This window comes from Pongo pygmaeus, chromosome 1 (assembly GCF_028885625.2).
Source record: "Pongo pygmaeus isolate AG05252 chromosome 1, NHGRI_mPonPyg2-v2.0_pri, whole genome shotgun sequence".
Classification (NCBI taxonomy): Eukaryota; Metazoa; Chordata; class Mammalia; order Primates; family Hominidae; genus Pongo; species Pongo pygmaeus.
In genome coordinates this window covers 20,873,959-20,892,375 of record NC_072373.2, presented here as the reverse complement: position 1 = coordinate 20,892,375, position 18,417 = coordinate 20,873,959, and the positions used below count along the sequence as shown (strand labels likewise).

General features: G+C 68.0%; 8 non-coding genes across 8 annotated transcripts; all 8 read right to left on the bottom strand.

The window, feature by feature from the left end:
* Positions 1–1,961: 1,961 nt before the first annotated feature.
* On the bottom strand, positions 1,962–2,080 carry LOC129022273 (5S ribosomal RNA). The gene has a single exon (XR_008496329.1). It is a non-coding gene; the product is annotated as a 5S ribosomal RNA (ribosomal RNA).
* A 2,176-nt stretch (positions 2,081–4,256) lies between these two features.
* On the bottom strand, positions 4,257–4,375 carry LOC129022083 (5S ribosomal RNA). Its single transcript, XR_008496220.1, has one exon. It is a non-coding gene; the product is annotated as a 5S ribosomal RNA (ribosomal RNA).
* Positions 4,376–6,529: 2,154 nt separating this feature from the next.
* Positions 6,530–6,648, bottom strand: LOC129022335 (5S ribosomal RNA). The gene has a single exon (XR_008496374.1). It is a non-coding gene; the product is annotated as a 5S ribosomal RNA (ribosomal RNA).
* A 2,163-nt stretch (positions 6,649–8,811) lies between these two features.
* LOC129022078 (5S ribosomal RNA) lies at positions 8,812–8,930 on the bottom strand. The gene has a single exon (XR_008496216.1). It is a non-coding gene; the product is annotated as a 5S ribosomal RNA (ribosomal RNA).
* A 2,196-nt stretch (positions 8,931–11,126) lies between these two features.
* LOC129022075 (5S ribosomal RNA) lies at positions 11,127–11,245 on the bottom strand. Its single transcript, XR_008496215.1, has one exon. It is a non-coding gene; the product is annotated as a 5S ribosomal RNA (ribosomal RNA).
* A 2,158-nt stretch (positions 11,246–13,403) lies between these two features.
* LOC129022490 (5S ribosomal RNA) lies at positions 13,404–13,522 on the bottom strand. The gene has a single exon (XR_008496443.1). It is a non-coding gene; the product is annotated as a 5S ribosomal RNA (ribosomal RNA).
* A 2,173-nt stretch (positions 13,523–15,695) lies between these two features.
* LOC129022361 (5S ribosomal RNA) lies at positions 15,696–15,814 on the bottom strand. Its single transcript, XR_008496385.1, has one exon. It is a non-coding gene; the product is annotated as a 5S ribosomal RNA (ribosomal RNA).
* Positions 15,815–17,991: 2,177 nt separating this feature from the next.
* Positions 17,992–18,110, bottom strand: LOC129022289 (5S ribosomal RNA). The gene has a single exon (XR_008496344.1). It is a non-coding gene; the product is annotated as a 5S ribosomal RNA (ribosomal RNA).
* Positions 18,111–18,417: the final 307 nt, after the last annotated feature.

Here is an 18,417-nt window from a genome sequence, read left to right as displayed (position 1 = left end):
GGTCCTCCGCCCTGCCGCGGAGGTGGCGTTTTGGATCCCTCGCCGCTCAGGCGCTCCCGCGAGGCCCCCTCTTGCCCCACCCACCCGGAGCCGTCAGGGCTGGCCAAGGGCGACCAGCCGGTCGGGCCGCGCGGGGCCTTTCTCTCCCAACGCCCCCAGCACGGTCGCGTGTCCCGACCAAAGCCCGTCCGGCCGGTGGGCAAGAGGGCGCGGGGGCGGGTAGCGGGTCGGGGGGCTGGCCCCGCTTTGCCCCGGGCTGCCACTAGAGGCGGCGGCCTGATCCCGGGTGAGAGGGGCTGAGAGAAACCCAGACACACCCCGCCACCACCAGGAGCAAATCCACTCCCCCACACACAGACACACCCGGGCGCGCTCGCACGCGCGGGCACTCGCTCGCACACGCACGCACGCGCGCACACACACACACACAGACTCACCCACTCAGACACACACACACACACACACACAGACTCACCCACTGAGACGCACACACACACACACACGGACACACACACACGTACACGCACACACGCGGCTTGAAGGAGAGCAAGGACGAGATGGATGGAGAGATAGAAACCGAGGGAGGGAGAGAGACAGCGATCGAGAGAGACAGGGGAGGGGGAGAGGGAAGGAGACAGACAGAGAGGCTGAGAAAGAGACAGGGACAGAGAAAGAGAGAGAGACAGAGAGACAGAGGGAAGACGACAGAAGTAGCGCGAGGTCCAGGGGGAAACCTAGAAGAGAGAGGCGGAGGGAGCTAGAGAGCGAGAGCGATAGAGCCTTCGAGAGGAAGCGCCCGGCTCCGGTAGGCAGCGCCCTTTTGAGCAGGCCGGGATAGGGTGGAGGGGGCTTGGGCTGCGCCAGAACACGGGGGCCAGGCGGTCCCTGTGAGAGGACCAACGGAGCGCTGAGACGGGCTTTTACTTGGCTGAATTGCTTGCTTTGGAGGTGGGTTTCGTAGGTTCCTTCCTTTCTTGGCACCACCCTGTGCTCTGGGTGCCTTGCGGCGGGCCCCGGGATTTGCAGAGTGCGCCCGCCCGCCCGTTTGGCGGGAGCCGTGGCACCGGGCGGGGCCGGAGGCCTGGGTCTCTGGCGTGTCCTCGGGACTGGTGTTGACACGAAGTGGGGGGCCGTTGGGAATCCGGGTGCACAGGGACTGTTTTCCTGGTGGCTGGCGAAGCAATGTCCTTCCCCCGGGTGAAGCAGCCCGTGTGTTCCGGAGCCGAGGTCTGGGCTGGCGCCTGTGGCACCCGCTGCCCCTGCCCGCCCCTTCCCCCGGTTTGGAAGGTTGCGACGACGGCGCGCCGCCCGGTGGGTGAATTGAATGGCCTGGGCGTTCCGGGAGCGGGAAGGCACCGCGAACGGCAGGGGACCCGCGCCTGCGGCTCTGGGCTCCGGCCCCCTGCCCTCCCAGGCTGGAGCCGGGCTCCTGGCGGGGCGGCGGCGAGGCGGAAGCGGTGGGATGCTGCTGCCCGGCGTGTAGTAGGGGCGGACCCCCAGGAGGAGGTCTCCGGCTGGGCTGCGGCGGAGGTGTAGGTGGGCGATAAAGGGGGAGCAGAGCGAGGGGAGGTTGGGGAGCATGGTGACCGTAGGGGGAAGGGAGGCAGCGGGGAAGCCAAAAAAGCCTGCAGCAGGCCGGGCATGCGCGGTGGCTCCCGCCTGTAATCCCAGCACTGTGGGTGGGAGGCCGAGGCGGGTGGATCACCAGGTGAGGAGGTAGAGACCATCACGGCTAACAGGGTGAGACGCCGTCTCTACGCAAAATAGAAAAAAAATCAGCCGGGCGTGGTGGCGGGCGCCTGCAGTCCCAGCTACTCGGGAGGCTGGGGCCGGAGAAGGGCGTGAACCCGGGAGGCGGAGCTTGCAGTGAGCCGAGATGGTGCCGCTGCACTCCAGCCTGGGCGGCAGAGCGAGACTCCGTCTGGAAGAAGAGGAAAGAAAAAGCAAAAAGCCAAAGAAAAAGCCTACAGCACCCGGTATTCCCAGGCGGTCTCCCATCCAAGTACTAACCAGGCCCGACCCTGCTTAGCTTCCGAGATCAGACGAGATCGGGCGCGTTCAGGGTGGTATGGCTGTAGACGCCGAGACAGGCGCCTGGCTGCCCCAAGAGCCCGGCCCAGCCATGCCCGCCGGATTGCAGCCGTCACCGCCAGCCCGGGGCCGCGGGGCTCGGATCGGGGACCCCCGAGCCCCTCGCCCGCGGCCTTCCCCCGGCTCCCCAGCTCCCGAGCTTCCACCACATGGGGCTCGCTCGGAACAGGGAGTGCTCCGAGGCGTCAGGGCCCAGGGCCCACGATCCCGGGACCCACTCCTGGTCCTCCGCCCTGCCGCGGAGGTGGCGTTTTGGGTCCCTCGCCGCTCAGGCGCTCCCGCGAGGCCCCCTCTTGCCCCACCCCCCCAGAGCCGTCAGGGCTGGCCAAGGGCGACCAGCCGGCCGGGCCGCGCGGGGCCTTTCTCTCCCAACGCCCCCAGCACGGTCGCGTGTCCCGACCAAGGCCCGTCCGGCCGGTGGGCAAGAGGGCGCGGGGGCGGGTAGCGGGTCGGGGGGGTGGCCCTGCTTTGCCCTGGGCTGCCACTAGAGGCGGCGGCCTGATCCCGGGTGAGAGGGGCTGAGAGAAACCCAGACACACCCCGCCACCACCAGGAGCAAATCCACTCCCCCACACACAGACACAGCCGGGCGCGCTCGCACGCGCGGGCGCTCGCTCGCACACGCACGCACGCACGCGCGCGCGCACACGCGCACACACACACACACACACACAGACTCACCCACTCAGACGCACACACACACACACAGACACACACACACGTACACACACACACGCGGCTTGAAGGAGAGCAAGGACGAGATGGATGGAGAGATAGAAACCGAGGGAGGGAGAGAGACAGCGATCGAGAGAGACAGGGGAGGGGGAGAGGGAAGGAGACAGACAGAGAGGCTGAGAAAGAGACAGGGACAGAGAAAGAGAGAGAGACAGAGAGACAGAGGGAAGACGACAGAAGTAGCGCGAGGTCCAGGGGGAAACCTAGAAGAGAGAGGCGGAGGGAGCTAGAGAGCGAGAGCGATAGAGCCTTCGAGAGGAAGCGCCCGGCTCCAGTAGGCAGCGCCCTTTTGAGCAGGCCGGGATAGGGTGGAGGGGGCTTGGGCTGCGCCAGAACACGGGGGCCAGGCGGTCCCTGTGAGAGGACCAACGGAGCGCTGAGACGGGCTTTTACTTGGCTGAATTGCTTGCTTTGGAGGTGGGTTTCGTAGGTTCCTTCCTTTCTTGGCACCACCCTGTGCTCTGGGTGCCTTGCGGCGGGCCCCGGGATTTGCAGAGTGCGCCCGCCCGCCCGTTTGGCGGGAGCCGTGGCACCGGGCGGGGCCGGAGGCCTGGGTCTCTGGCGTGTCCTCGGGACTGGTGTTGACACGAAGTGGGGGGCCGTTGGGAATCCGGGTGCACAGGGACTGTTTTCCTGGTGGCTGGCGAAGCAATGTCCTTCCCCCGGGTGAAGCAGCCCGTGCGTTCCGGAGCCGAGGTCTGGGCTGGCGCCTGTGGCACCCGCTGCCCCTGCCCGCCCCTTCCCCCGGTTTGGAAGGTTGCGACGACGGCGCGCCGCCCGGTGGGTGAATTGAATGGCCTGGGCGTTCCGGGAGCGGGAAGGCACCGCGAACGGCAGGGGACCCGCGCCTGCGGCTCTGGGCTCCGGCCCCCTGCCCTCCCAGGCTGGAGCCGGGCTCCTGGCGGGGCGGCGGCGAGGCGGAAGCGGTGGGATGCTGCTGCCCGGCGTGTAGTAGGGGCGGACCCCCAGGAGGAGGTCTCCGGCTGGGCTGCGGCGGAGGTGTAGGTGGGCGATAAAGGGGGAGCAGAGCGAGGGGAGGTTGGGGAGCATGGTGACCGTAGGGGGAAGGGAGGCAGCGGGGAAGCCAAAAAAGCCTGCAGCAGGCCGGGCATGCGCGGTGGCTCCCGCCTGTAATCCCAGCACTGTGGGTGGGAGGCCGAGGCGGGTGGATCACCAGGTGAGGAGGTAGAGACCATCACGGCTAACAGGGTGAGACGCCGTCTCTACGCAAAATAGAAAAAAAATCAGCCGGGCGTGGTGGCGGGCGCCTGCAGTCCCAGCTACTCGGGAGGCTGGGGCCGGAGAAGGGCGTGAACCCGGGAGGCGGAGCTTGCAGTGAGCCGAGATGGTGCCGCTGCACTCCAGCCTGGGCGGCAGAGCGAGACTCCGTCTGGAAGAAGAGGAAAGAAAAAGCAAAAAGCCAAAGAAAAAGCCTACAGCACCCGGTATTCCCAGGCGGTCTCCCATCCAAGTACTAACCAGGCCCGACCCTGCTTAGCTTCCGAGATCAGACGAGATCGGGCGCGTTCAGGGTGGTATGGCCGTAGACGCCGAGACAGGCGCCTGGCTGTCCCAAGAGCCCGGCCCAGCCATGCCCGCCGGATTGCAGCCGTCACCGCCAGCCCGGGGCCGCGGGGCTCGGATCGGGGACCCCCGAGCCCCTCGCTCGCGGCCTTCCCCCGGCTCCCCAGCTCCCGAGCTTCCACCACATGGGGCTCGCTCGGAACAGGGAGTGCTCCGAGGCGTCAGGGCCCAGGGCCCACGATCCCGGGACCCACTCCTGGTCCTCCGCCCTGCCGCGGAGGTGGCGTTTTGGGTCCCTCGCCGCTCAGGCGCTCCCGCGAGGCCCCCTCTTGCCCCACCCCCCCAGAGCCGTCAGGGCTGGCCAAGGGCGACCAGCCGGCCGGGCCGCGCGGGGCCTTTCTCTCCCAACGCCCCCAGCACGGTCGCGTGTCCCGACCAAGGCCCGTCCGGCCGGTGGGCAAGAGGGCGCGGGGGCGGGTAGCGGGTCGGGGGGGTGGCCCCGCTTTGCCCCGGGCTGCCACTAGAGGCGGCGGCCTGATCCCGGGTGAGAGGGGCTGAGAGAAACCCAGACACACCCCGCCACCACCAGGAGCAAATCCACTCCCCCACACACAGACACACCCGGGCGCGCTCGCACGCGCGGGCGCTCGCTCGCACACGCACGCACGCACGCGCGCGCGCACACACGCACACACACACACACACACAGACTCACCCACTCAGACGCACACACACACACACAGACACACACACACGTACACACACACACGCGGCTTGAAGGAGAGCAAGGACGAGATGGATGGAGAGATAGAAACCGAGGGAGGGAGAGAGACAGCGATCGAGAGAGACAGGGGAGGGGGAGAGGGAAGGAGACAGACAGAGAGGCTGAGAAAGAGACAGGGACAGAGAAAGAGAGAGAGACAGAGAGACAGAGGGAAGACGACAGAAGTAGCGCGAGGTCCAGGGGGAAACCTAGAAGAGAGAGGCGGAGGGAGCTAGAGAGCGAGAGCGATAGAGCCTTCGAGAGGAAGCGCCCGGCTCCGGTAGGCAGCGCCCTTTTGAGCAGGCCGGGATAGGGTGGAGGGGGCTTGGGCTGCGCCAGAACACGGGGGCCAGGCGGTCCCTGTGAGAGGACCAACGGAGCGCTGAGACGGGCTTTTACTTGGCTGAATTGCTTGCTTTGGAGGTGGGTTTCGTAGGTTCCTTCCTTTCTTGGCACCACCCTGTGCTCTGGGTGCCTTGCGGCGGGCCCCGGGATTTGCAGAGTGCGCCCGCCCGCCCGTTTGGCGGGAGCCGTGGCACCGGGCGGGGCCGGAGGCCTGGGTCTCTGGCGTGTCCTCGGGACTGGTGTTGACACGAAGTGGGGGGCCGTTGGGAATCCGGGTGCACAGGGACTGTTTTCCTGGTGGCTGGCGAAGCAATGTCCTTCCCCCGGGTGAAGCAGCCCGTGCGTTCCGGAGCCGAGGTCTGGGCTGGCGCCTGTGGCACCCGCTGCCCCTGCCCGCCCCTTCCCCCGGTTTGGAAGGTTGCGACGACGGCGCGCCGCCCGGTGGGTGAATTGAATGGCCTGGGCGTTCCGGGAGCGGGAAGGCACCGCGAACGGCAGGGGACCCGCGCCTGCGGCTCTGTGGTCCGGCCCCCTGCCTCCCAGGCTGGAGCCGGGCTCCTGGCCGGGCGGCGGCGAGGCGGAAGCGGTGGGATGCTGCTGCCCGGCGTGTAGTAGGGGCGGACCCCCAGGAGGAGGTCTCCGGCTGGGCTGCGGCGGAGGTGTAGGTGGGCGATAAAGGGGGAGCAGAGCGAGGGGAGGTTGGGGAGCATGGTGACCGTAGGGGGAAGGGAGGCAGCGGGGAAGCCAAAAAAGCCTGCAGGAGGCCGGGCGGGCGCGGTGGCTCCCGCCTGTAATCCCAGCACTGTGGGTGGGAGGCCGAGGCGGGTGGATCACCAGGTGAGGAGGTAGAGACCATCCCGGCTAACAGGGTGAAACCCCGTCTCTACGCAAAATAGAAAAAAAATCAGCCGGGCGTGGTGGCGGGCGCCTGCAGTCCCAGCTACTCGGGAGGCTGGGGCCGGAGAAGGGCGTGAACCCGGGAGGCGGAGCTTGCAGTGAGCCGAGATGGCGCCGCTGCACTCCAGCCTGGGCGGCAGAGCGAGACTCCGTCTGGAAGAAGAGGAAAGAAAAAGCCTACAGCACCCGGTATTCCCAGGCGGTCTCCCATCCAAGTACTAACCAGGCCCGACCCTGCTTAGCTTCCGAGATCAGACGAGATCGGGCGAGTTCAGGGTGGTATGGCCGTAGACGCTGAGACAGGCGCCTGGCTGCCCCAAGAGCCCGGCCCAGCCATGCCCGGCGGATTGCAGCCATCACCGCCAGCCCGGGGCCGCGGGGCTCGGATAGGGGACCCCCGAGCCGCTCGCCCGCGGCCTTCCCCCGGCTCCCCAGCTCCCGAGCTTCCACTACATGGGGCTCGCTCGGAACAGGGAGTGCTCCGAGGCGTCAGGGCCCAGGGCCCACGATCCCGGGACCCCCTCCTGGTCCTCCGCCCTGCCGCGGAGGTGGCGTTTTGGGTCCCTCGCCGCTCAGGCGCTCCCGCGAGGCCCCCTCTTGCCCCACCCCCCCAGAGCCGTCAGGGCTGGCCAAGGGCGACCAGCCGGCCGGGCCGCGCGGGGCCTTTCTCTCCCAACGCCCCCAGCACGGTCGCGTGTCCCGACCAAGGCCCGTCCGGCCGGTGGGCAAGAGGGCGCGGGGGCGGGTAGCGGGTCGGGGGGGTGGCCCCGCTTTGCCCCGGGCTGCCACTAGAGGCGGCGGCCTGATCCCGGGTGAGAGGGGCTGAGAGAAACCCAGACACACCCCGCCACCACCAGGAGCAAATCCACTCCCCCACACACAGACACAGCCGGGCGCGCTCGCACGCGCGGGCGCTCGCTCGCACACGCACGCACGCACGCGCGCGCGCACACGCACACACACACACACACACACACACACACAGACTCACCCACTCAGACGCGCACACACACACACAGACACACACACACGTACACACACACACGCGGCTTGAAGGAGAGCAAGGACGAGATGGATGGAGAGATAGAAACCGAGGGAGGGAGAGAGACAGCGATCGAGAGAGACAGGGGAGGGGGAGAGGGAAGGAGACAGACAGAGAGGCTGAGAAAGAGACAGGGACAGAGAAAGAGAGACAGACAGAGAGACAGAGGGAAGACGACAGAAGTAGCGCGAGGTCCAGGGGGAAACCTAGAAGAGAGAGGCGGAGGGAGCTAGAGAGCGAGAGCGATAGAGCCTTCGAGAGGAAGCGCCCGGCTCCGGTAGGCAGCGCCCTTTTGAGCAGGCCGGGATAGGGTGGAGGGGGCTTGGGCTGCGCCAGAACACGGGGGCCAGGCGGTCCCTGTGAGAGGACCAACGGAGCGCTGAGACGGGCTTTTACTTGGCTGAATTGCTTGCTTTGGAGGTGGGTTTCGTAGGTTCCTTCCTTTCTTGGCACCACCCTGTGCTCTGGGTGCCTTGCGGCGGGCCCCGGGATTTGCAGAGTGCGCCCGCCCGCCCGTTTGGCGGGAGCCGTGGCACCGGGCGGGGCCGGAGGCCTGGGTCTCTGGCGTGTCCTCGGGACTGGTGTTGACACGAAGTGGGGGGCCGTTGGGAATCCGGGTGCACAGGGACTGTTTTCCTGGTGGCTGGCGAAGCAATGTCCTTCCCCCGGGTGAAGCAGCCCGTGCGTTCCGGAGCCGAGGTCTGGGCTGGCGCCTGTGGCACCCGCTGCCCCTGCCCGCCCCTTCCCCCGGTTTGGAAGGTTGCGACGACGGCGCGCCGCCCGGTGGGTGAATTGAATGGCCTGGGCGTTCCGGGAGCGGGAAGGCACCGCGAACGGCAGGGGACCCGCGCCTGCGGCTCTGGGCTCCGGCCCCCTGCCCTCCCAGGCTGGAGCCGGGCTCCTGGCGGGGCGGCGGCGAGGCGGAAGCGGTGGGATGCTGCTGCCCGGCGTGTAATAGGGGCGGACCCCCAGGAGGAGGTCTCCGGCTGGGCTGCGGCGGAGGTGTAGGTGGGCGATAAAGGGGGAGCAGAGCGAGGGGAGGTTGGGGAGCATGGTGACCGTAGGGGGAAGGGAGGCAGCGGGGAAGCCAAAAAAGCCTGCAGGAGGCCGGGCGGGCGCGGTGGCTCCCGCCTGTAATCCCAGCACTGTGGGTGGGAGGCCGAGGCGGGTGGATCACCAGGTGAGGAGGTAGAGACCATCCCGGCTAACAGGGTGAAACCCCGTCTCTACGCAAAATAGAAAAAAAATCAGCCGGGCGTGGTGGCGGGCGCCTGCAGTCCCAGCTACTCGGGAGGCTGGGGCCGGAGAAGGGCGTGAACCCGGGAGGCGGAGCTTGCAGTGAGCCGAGATGGCGCCGCTGCACTCCAGCCTGGGCGGCAGAGCGAGACTCCGTCTGGAAGAAGAGGAAAGAAAAAGCCTACAGCACCCGGTATTCCCAGGCGGTCTCCCATCCAAGTACTAACCAGGCCCGACCCTGCTTAGCTTCCGAGATCAGACGAGATCGGGCGCGTTCAGGGTGGTATGGCCGTAGACGCCGAGACAGGCGCCTGGCTGCCCCAAGAGCCCGGCCCAGCCATGCCCGCCGGATTGCAGCCGTCACCGCCAGCCCGGGGCCGCGGGGCTCGGATCGGGGACCCCCGAGCCGCTCGCCCGCGGCCTTCCCCCGGCTCCCCAGCTCCCGAGCTTCCACCACATGGGGCCCGCTCGGAACAGGGAGTGCTCCGAGGCGTCAGGGCCCAGGGCCCACGATCCCGGGACCCCCTCCTGGTCCTCCGCCCTGCCGCGGAGGTGGCGTTTTGGGTCCCTCGCCGCTCAGGCGCTCCCGCGATGCCCCCACTTGCCCCACCCACCCAGAGCCGTCAGGGCTGGCCAAGGGCGACCAGCCGGCCGGGCCTCGCGGGGCCTTTCTCTCCCAACGCCCCCAGCACGGTCGCGTGTCCCGACCAAGGCCCGGCCGGCCGGTGGGTAAGAGGGCGCGGGGGCGGGTAGCGGGTCGGGGGAGTGGCCCCGCTTTGCCCCGGGCTGCCACTAGAGGCGGCGGCCTGATCCCGGGTGAGAGGGGCTGAGAGAAACCCAGACACACCCCGGCACCACCAGGAGCAAATCCACTCCCCCACACACAGACACACCCGGGCGCGCTCGCACGCGCCGGCGCTCGCTCGCACACGCACGCACGCGCGCACACACACACACACACAGACTCACCCACGCAGACACACACACACACACACACACAGACTCACCCACTGAGACACACACACACACACACACACAGACACACACACGTACACACACACACGCGGCTTGAAGGAGAGCAAGGACGAGATGGATGGAGAGATAGAAACCGAGGGAGGGAGAGAGACAGCGATCGAGAGAGACAGGGGAGGGGGAGAGGGAAGGAGACAGACAGAGAGGCTGAGAAAGAGACAGGGACAGAGAAAGAGAGAGAGACAGAGAGACAGAGGGAAGACGACAGAAGTAGCGCGAGGTCCAGGGGGAAACCTAGAAGAGAGAGGCGGAGGGAGCTAGAGAGCGAGAGCGATAGAGCCTTCGAGAGGAAGCGCCCGGCTCCGGTAGGCAGCGCCCTTTTGAGCAGGCCGGGATAGGGTGGAGGGGGCTTGGGCTGCGCCAGAACACGGGGGCCAGGCGGTCCCTGTGAGAGGACCAACGGAGCGCTGAGACGGGCTTTTACTTGGCTGAATTGCTTGCTTTGGAGGTGGGTTTCGTAGGTTCCTTCCTTTCTTGGCACCACCCTGTGCTCTGGGTGCCTTGCGGCGGGCCCCGGGATTTGCAGAGTGCGCCCGCCCGCCCGTTTGGCGGGAGCCGTGGCACCGGGCGGGGCCGGAGGCCTGGGTCTCTGGCGTGTCCTCGGGACTGGTGTTGACACGAAGTGGGGGGCCGTTGGGAATCCGGGTGCACAGGGACTGTTTTCCTGGTGGCTGGCGAAGCAATGTCCTTCCCCCGGGTGAAGCAGCCCGTGCGTTCCGGAGCCGAGGTCTGGGCTGGCGCCTGTGGCACCCGCTGCCCCTGCCCGCCCCTTCCCCCGGTTTGGAAGGTTGCGACGACGGCGCGCCGCCCGGTGGGTGAATTGAATGGCCTGGGCGTTCCGGGAGCGGGAAGGCACCGCGAACGGCAGGGGACCCGCGCCTGCGGCTCTGGGGTCCGGCCCCCTGCCCTCCCAGGCTGGAGCCGGGCTCCTGGCGGGGCGGCGGCGAGGCGGAAGCGGTGGGATGCTGCTGCCCGGCGTGTAGTAGGGGCGGACCCCCAGGAGGAGGTCTCCGGCTGGGCTGCGGCGGAGGTGTAGGTGGGCGATAAAGGGGGAGCAGAGCGAGGGGAGGTTGGGGAGCATGGTGACCGTAGGGGGAAGGGAGGCAGCGGGGAAGCCAAAAAAGCCTGCAGCAGGCCGGGCATGCGCGGTGGCTCCCGCCTGTAATCCCAGCACTGTGGGTGGGAGGCCGAGGCGGGTGGATCACCAGGTGAGGAGGTAGAGACCATCACGGCTAACAGGGTGAGACGCCGTCTCTACGCAAAATAGAAAAAAAATCAGCCGGGCGTGGTGGCGGGCGCCTGCAGTCCCAACTACTCGGGAGGCTGGGGCCGGAGAAGGGCGTGAACCCGGGAGGCGGAGCTTGCAGTGAGCCGAGATGGTGCCGCTGCACTCCAGCCTGGGCGGCAGAGCGAGACTCCGTCTGGAAGAAGAGGAAAGAAAAAGCAAAAAGCCAAAGAAAAAGCCTACAGCACCCGGTATTCCCAGGCGGTCTCCCATCCAAGTACTAACCAGGCCCGACCCTGCTTAGCTTCCGAGATCAGACGAGATCGGGCGCGTTCAGGGTGGTATGGCCGTAGACGCCGAGACAGGCGCCTGGCTGCCCCAAGAGCCCGGCCCAGCCATGCCCGCCGGATTGCAGCCGTCACCGCCAGCCCGGGGCCGCGGGGCTCGGATCGGGGACCCCCGAGCCCCTCGCCCGCGGCCTTCCCCCGGCTCCCCAGCTCCCGAGCTTCCACCACATGGGGCTCGCTCGGAACAGGGAGTGCTCCGAGGCGTCAGGGCCCAGGGCCCACGATCCCGGGACCCACTCCTGGTCCTCCGCCCTGCCGCGGAGGTGGCGTTTTGGGTCCCTCGCCGCTCAGGCGCTCCCGCGAGGCCCCCTCTTGCCCCACCCCCCCAGAGCCGTCAGGGCTGGCCAAGGGCGACCAGCCGGCCGGGCCGCGCGGGGCCTTTCTCTCCCAACGCCCCCAGCACGGTCGCGTGTCCCGACCAAGGCCCGTCCGGCCGGTGGGCAAGAGGGCGCGGGGGCGGGTAGCGGGTCGGGGGGGGTGGCCCCGCTTTGCCCCGGGCTGCCACTAGAGGCGGCGGCCTGATCCCGGGTGAGAGGGGCTGAGAGAAACCCAGACACACCCCGCCACCACCAGGAGCAAATCCACTCCCCCACACACAGACACACCCGGGCGCGCTCGCACGCGCGGGCGCTCTCTCGCACACGCACGCACGCACGCGCGCGCGCACACGCGCACACACACACACACACACACAGACTCACCCACTCAGACGCACACACACACACACAGACACACACACACGTACACACACACACGCGGCTTGAAGGAGAGCAAGGACGAGATGGATGGAGAGATAGAAACCGAGGGAGGGAGAGAGACAGCGATCGAGAGAGACAGGGGAGGGGGAGAGGGAAGGAGACAGACAGAGAGGCTGAGAAAGAGACAGGGACAGAGAAAGAGAGAGAGACAGAGAGACAGAGGGAAGACGACAGAAGTAGCGCGAGGTCCAGGGGGAAACCTAGAAGAGAGAGGCGGAGGGAGCTAGAGAGCGAGAGCGATAGAGCCTTCGAGAGGAAGCGCCCGGCTCCGGTAGGCAGCGCCCTTTTGAGCAGGCCGGGATAGGGTGGAGGGGGCTTGGGCTGCGCCAGAACACGGGGGCCAGGCGGTCCCTGTGAGAGGACCAACGGAGCGCTGAGACGGGCTTTTACTTGGCTGAATTGCTTGCTTTGGAGGTGGGTTTCGTAGGTTCCTTCCTTTCTTGGCACCACCCTGTGCTCTGGGTGCCTTGCGGCGGGCCCCGGGATTTGCAGAGTGCGCCCGCCCGCCCGTTTGGCGGGAGCCGTGGCACCGGGCGGGGCCGGAGGCCTGGGTCTCTGGCGTGTCCTCGGGACTGGTGTTGACACGAAGTGGGGGGCCGTTGGGAATCCGGGTGCACAGGGACTGTTTTCCTGGTGGCTGGCGAAGCAATGTCCTTCCCCCGGGTGAAGCAGCCCGTGCGTTCCGGAGCCGAGGTCTGGGCTGGCGGCTGTGGCACCCGCTGCCCCTGCCCGCCCCTTCCCCCGCTTTGGAAGGTTGCGACGACGGCGCGCCGCCCGGTGGGTGAATTGAATGGCCTGGGCGTTCCGGGAGCGGGAAGGCACCGCGAACGGCAGGGGACCCGCGCCTGCGGCTCTGGGGTCCGGCCCCCTGCCCTCCCAGGCTGGAGCCGGGCTCCTGGCGGGGCGGCGGCGAGGCGGAAGCGGTGGGATGCTGCTGCCCGGCGTGTAGTAGGGGCGGACCCCCAGGAGGAGGTCTCCGGCTGGGCTGCGGCGGAGGTGTAGGTGGGCGATAAAGGGGGAGCAGAGCGAGGGGAGGTTGGGGAGCATGGTGACCGTAGGGGGAAGGGAGGCAGCGGGGAAGCCAAAAAAGCCTGCAGCAGGCCGGGCGGGCGCGGTGGCTCCCGCCTGTAATCCCAGCACTGTGGGTGGGAGGCCGAGGCGGGTGGATCACCAGGTGAGGAGGTAGAGACCATCCCGGCTAACAGGGTGAAACCCCGTCTCTATGCAAAATAGAAAAAAAATCAGCCGGGCGTGGTGGCGGGCGCCTGCAGTCCCAGCTACTCGGGAGGCTGGGGCCGGAGAAGGGCGTGAACCCGGGAGGCGGAGCTTGCAGTGAGCCGAGATGGCGCCGCTGCACTCCAGCCTGGGCGGCAGATCGAGACTCCGTCTGGAAGAAGAGGAAAGAAAAAGCCTACAGCACCCGGTATTCCCAGGCGGTCTCCCATCCAAGTACTAACAAGGCCCGACCCTGCTTAGCTTCCGAGATCAGACGAGATCAGGCGCGTTCAGGGTGGTATGGCCGTAGACGCCGACACAGGCGCCTGGCTGCCCCAAGAGCCCGGCCCAGCCATGCCCGCCGGATTGCAGCCGTCACCGCCTGCCGGGGCCGCGGGGCTCGGATCGGGGACCCCCGAGCCGCTCGCCCGCGGCCTTCCCCCGGCTCCCCAGCTCCCGAGCTTCCACCACATGGGGCCCGCTCGGAACAGGGAGTGCTCCGAGGCGTCAGGGCCCAGGGCCCACGATCCCAGGACCCCCTCCTGGTCCTCCCCCCTGCCGCGGAGGTGGCGTTTTGGGTCCCTCGCCGCTCAGGCGCTCCCGCGAGGCCCCCTCTTGCCCCACCCACCCAGAGCCGTCAGGGCTGGCCAAGGGCGACCAGCCGGCCGGGCCTCGCGTGGCCTTTCTCTCCCAACGCCCCCAGCACGGTCGCGTGTCCCGACCAAGGCCCGTCCGGCCGGTGGGCAAGAGGGCGCGGGGGCGGGTAGCGGGTCGGGGGGGTGGCCCCGCTTTGCCCCGGGCTGCCACTAGAGGCGGCGGCCTGATCCCGGGTGAGAGGGGCTGAGAGAAACCCAGACACACCCCGCCACCACCAGGAGCAAATCCACTCCCCCACACACAGACACACCCGGGCGCGCTCGCACGCGCGGGCGCTCGCTCGAACACGCACGCACGCACGCGCGCGCGCACACGCGCACACACACACACACACACAGACTCACCCACTCAGACGCACACACACACACACAGACACACACACACGTACACACACACACGCGGCTTGAAGGAGAGCAAGGACGAGATGGATGGAGAGATAGAAACCGAGGGAGGGAGAGAGACAGCGATCGAGAGAGACAGGGGAGGGGGAGAGGGAAGGAGACAGACAGAGAGGCTGAGAAAGAGACAGGGACAGAGAAAGAGAGAGAGACAGAGAGACAGAGGGAAGACGACAGAAGTAGCGCGAGGTCCAGGGGGAAACCTAGAAGAGAGAGGCGGAGGGAGCTAGAGAGCGAGAGCGATAGAGCCTTCGAGAGGAAGCGCCCGGCTCCGGTAGGCAGCGCCCTTTTGAGCAGGCCGGGATAGGGTGGAGGGGGCTTGGGCTGCGCCAGAACACGGGGGCCAGGCGGTCCCTGTGAGAGGACCAACGGAGCGCTGAGACGGGCTTTTACTTGGCTGAATTGCTTGCTTTGGAGGTGGGTTTCGTAGGTTCCTTCCTTTCTTGGCACCACCCTGTGCTCTGGGTGCCTTGCGGCGGGCCCCGGGATTTGCAGAGTGTGCCCGCCCGCCCGTTTGGCGGGAGCCGTGGCACCGGGCGGGGCCGGAGGCCTGGGTCTCTGGCGTGTCCTCGGGACTGGTGTTGACACGAAGTGGGGGGCCGTTGGGAATCCGGGTGCACAGGGACTGTTTTCCTGGTGGCTGGCGAAGCAATGTCCTTCCCCCGGGTGAAGCAGCCCGTGCGTTCCGGAGCCGAGGTCTGGGCTGGCGCCTGTGGCACCCGCTGCCCCTGCCCGCCCCTTCCCCCGGTTTGGAAGGTTGCGACGACGGCGCGCCGCCCGGTGGGTGAATTGAATGGCCTGGGCGTTCCGGGAGCGGGAAGGCACCGCGAACGGCAGGGGACCCGCGCCTGCAGCTCTGGGGTCCGGCCCCCTGCCCTCCCAGGCTGGAGCCGGGCTCCTGGCGGGGCGGCGGCGAGGCGGAAGCGGTGGGATGCTGCTGCCCGGCGTGTAGTAGGGGCGGACCCCCAGGAGGAGGTCCCCGGCTGGGCTGCGGCGGAGGTGTAGGTGGGCGATAAAGGGGGAGCAGAGCGAGGGGAGGTTGGGGAGCATGGCGACTGTAGGGGGAAGGGAGGCAGCGGGGAAGCCAAAAAAGCCTTCAGCAGGCCGGGCAGGCGCGGTGGCTCCCGCCTGTAATCCCAGCACTGTGGGTGGGAGGCCGAGGCGGGTGGATCACCAGGTGAGGAGGTGGAGACCATCCCGGCTAACAGGGTGAAACCCCGTCTCTACGCAAAATAGAAAAAAAATCAGCCGGGCGTGGTGGCGGGCGCCTGCAGTCCCAGCTACTCGGGAGGCTGGGGCCGGAGAAGGGCGTGAACCCGGGAGGCGGAGCTTGCAGTGAGCCGAGATGGCGCCGCTGCACTCCAGCCTGGGCGACACAGCGAGACTCCGTCTGGAAGAAGAGGAAAGAAAAAGCAAAAAGCCAAAGAAAAAGCCTACAGCACCCGGTATTCCCAGGCGGTCTCCCATCGAAGTACTAACCAGGCCCGACCCTGCTTACCTTCCGAGATCAGACGAGATCGGGCGCGTTCAGGGTGGTATGGCCGTAGACGCCGAGACAGGCGCCTGGCTGCCCCAAGAGCCCGGCCCAGCCATGCCCGCCGGATTGCAGCCGTCACCGGCAGCCCGGGGCCGCGGGGCTCGGATCAGGGACCCCCGAGCCCCTCGCCCGCGGCCTTCCCCCGGCTCCCCAGCTCCCGAGCTTCCACCACATGGGGCCCGCTCGGAACAGGGAGTGCTCCGAGGAGTCAGGGCCCATGGCCCACGATCCCGGGACCCCCTCCTGGTCCTCCGCCCTGCCGCGGAGGTGGCGTTTTGGATCCCTCGCGGCTCAGGCGCTCCCGCGAGGCCCCCTCTTGCCCCACCCACCCGGAGCCGTCAGGGCTGGCCAAGGGCGACCAGCCGGTCGGGCCGCGCGGGGCCTTTCTCTCCCAACGCCCCCAGCACGGTCGCGTGTCCCGACCAAGGCCCGTCCGGCCGGTGGGCAAGAGGGCGCGGGGGCGGGTAGCGGGTCGGGGGGCTGGCCCCGCTTTGCCCCGGGCTGCCACTAGAGGCGGCGGCCTGATCCCGGGTGAGAGGGGCTGAGAGAAACCCAGACACACCCCGCCACCACCAGGAGCAAATCCACTCCCCCACACACAGACACACCCGGGCGCGCTCGCACGCGCGGGCGCTCGCTCGCACACGCACGCACGCGCGCACACACACACACACACAGACTCACCCACTCAGACACACACACACACACACGCACAGACTCACCCACTGAGACACACACACACACACACACGGACACACACACACGTACACACACACTCGCGGCTTGAAGGAGAGCAAGGACGAGATGGATGGAGAGATAGAAACCGAGGGAGGGAGAGAGACAGCGATCGAGAGAGACAGGGGAGGGGGAGAGGGAAGGAGACAGACAGAGAGGCTGAGAAAGAGACAGGGACAGAGAAAGAGAGAGAGACAGAGAGACAGAGGGAAGACGACAGAAGTAGCGCGAGGTCCAGGGGGAAACCTAGAAGAGAGAGGCGGAGGGAGCTAGAGAGCGAGAGCGATAGAGCCTTCGAGAGGAAGCGCCCGGCTCCGGTAGGCAGCGCCCTTTTGAGCAGGCCGGGATAGGGTGGAGGGGGCTTGGGCTGCGCCAGAACACGGGGGCCAGGCGGTCCCTGTGAGAGGACCAACGGAGCGCTGAGACGGGCTTTTACTTGGCTGAATTGCTTGCTTTGGAGGTGGGTTTCATAGGTTCCTTCCTTTCTTGGCACCACCCTGTGCTCTGGGTGCCTTGCGGCGGGCCCCGGGATTTGCAGAGTGCGCCCGCCCGCCCGTTTGGCGGGAGCCGTGGCACCGGGCGGGGCCGGAGGCCTGGGCCTCTGGCGTGTCCTCGGGACTGGTGTTGACACGAAGTGGGGGGCCGTTGGGAATCCGGGTGCACAGGGACTGTTTTCCTGGTGGCTGGCGAAGCAATGTCCTTCCCCCGGGTGAAGCAGCCCGTGCGTTCCGGAGCCGAGGTCTGGGCTGGCGCCTGTGGCACCCGCTGCCCCTGCCCGCCCCTTCCCCCGGTTTGGAAGGTTGCGACGACGGCGCGCCGCCCGGTGGGTGAATTGAATGGCCTGGGCGTTCCGGGAGCGGGAAGGCACCGCGAACGGCAGGGGACCCGCGCCTGCGGCTCTGGGGTCCGGCCCCCTGCCCTCCCAGGCTGGAGCCGGGCTCCTGGCGGGGCGGCGGCGAGGCGGAAGCGGTGGGATGCTGCTGCCCGGCGTGTAGTAGGGGCGGACCCCCAGGAGGAGGTCTCCGGCTGGGCTGCGGCGGAGGTGTAGGTGGGCGATAAAGGGGGAGCAGAGCGAGGGGAGGTTGGGGAGCATGGTGACCGTAGGGGGAAGGGAGGCAGCGGGGAAGCCAAAAAAGCCTGCAGGAGGCCGGGCGGGCGCGGTGGCTCCCGCCTGTAATCCCAGCACTGTGGGTGGGAGGCCGAGGCGGGTGGATCACCAGGTGAGGAGGTAGAGACCATCCCGGCTAACAGGGTGAAACCCCGTCTCTACGCAAAATAGAAAAAAAATCAGCCGGGCGTGGTGGCGGGCGCCTGCAGTCCCAGCTACTCGGGAGGCTGGGGCCGGAGAAGGGCGTGAACCCGGGAGGCGGAGCTTGCAGTGAGCCGAGATGGCGCCGCTGCACTCCAGCCTGGGCGGCAGAGCGAGACTCCGTCTGGAAGAAGAGGAAAGAAAAAGCCTACAGCACCCGGTATTCCCAGGCGGTCTCCCATCGAAGTACTAACCAGGCCCGACCCCGCTTAGCTTCCGAGATCAGACGAGATCGGGCGCGTTCAGGGTGGTATGGCCGTAGACGCCGAGACAGGCGCCTGGCTGCCCCAAGAGCCCGGCCCAGCCATGCCCGCCGGATTGCAGCCGTCACCGCCTGCCGGGGCCGCGGGGCTCGGATCGGGGACCCCCGAGCCGCTCGCCCGCGGCCTTCCCCCGGCTCCCCAGCTCCCGAGCTTCCACCACATGGGGCCCGCTCGGAACAGGGAGTGCTCCGAGGCGTCAGGGCCCAGGGCCCACGATCCCGGGACCCCCTCCTGGTCCTCCGCCCTGCCGCGGAGGTGGCGTTTTGGGTCCCTCGCCGCTCAGGCGCTCCCGCGAGGCCCCCTCTTGC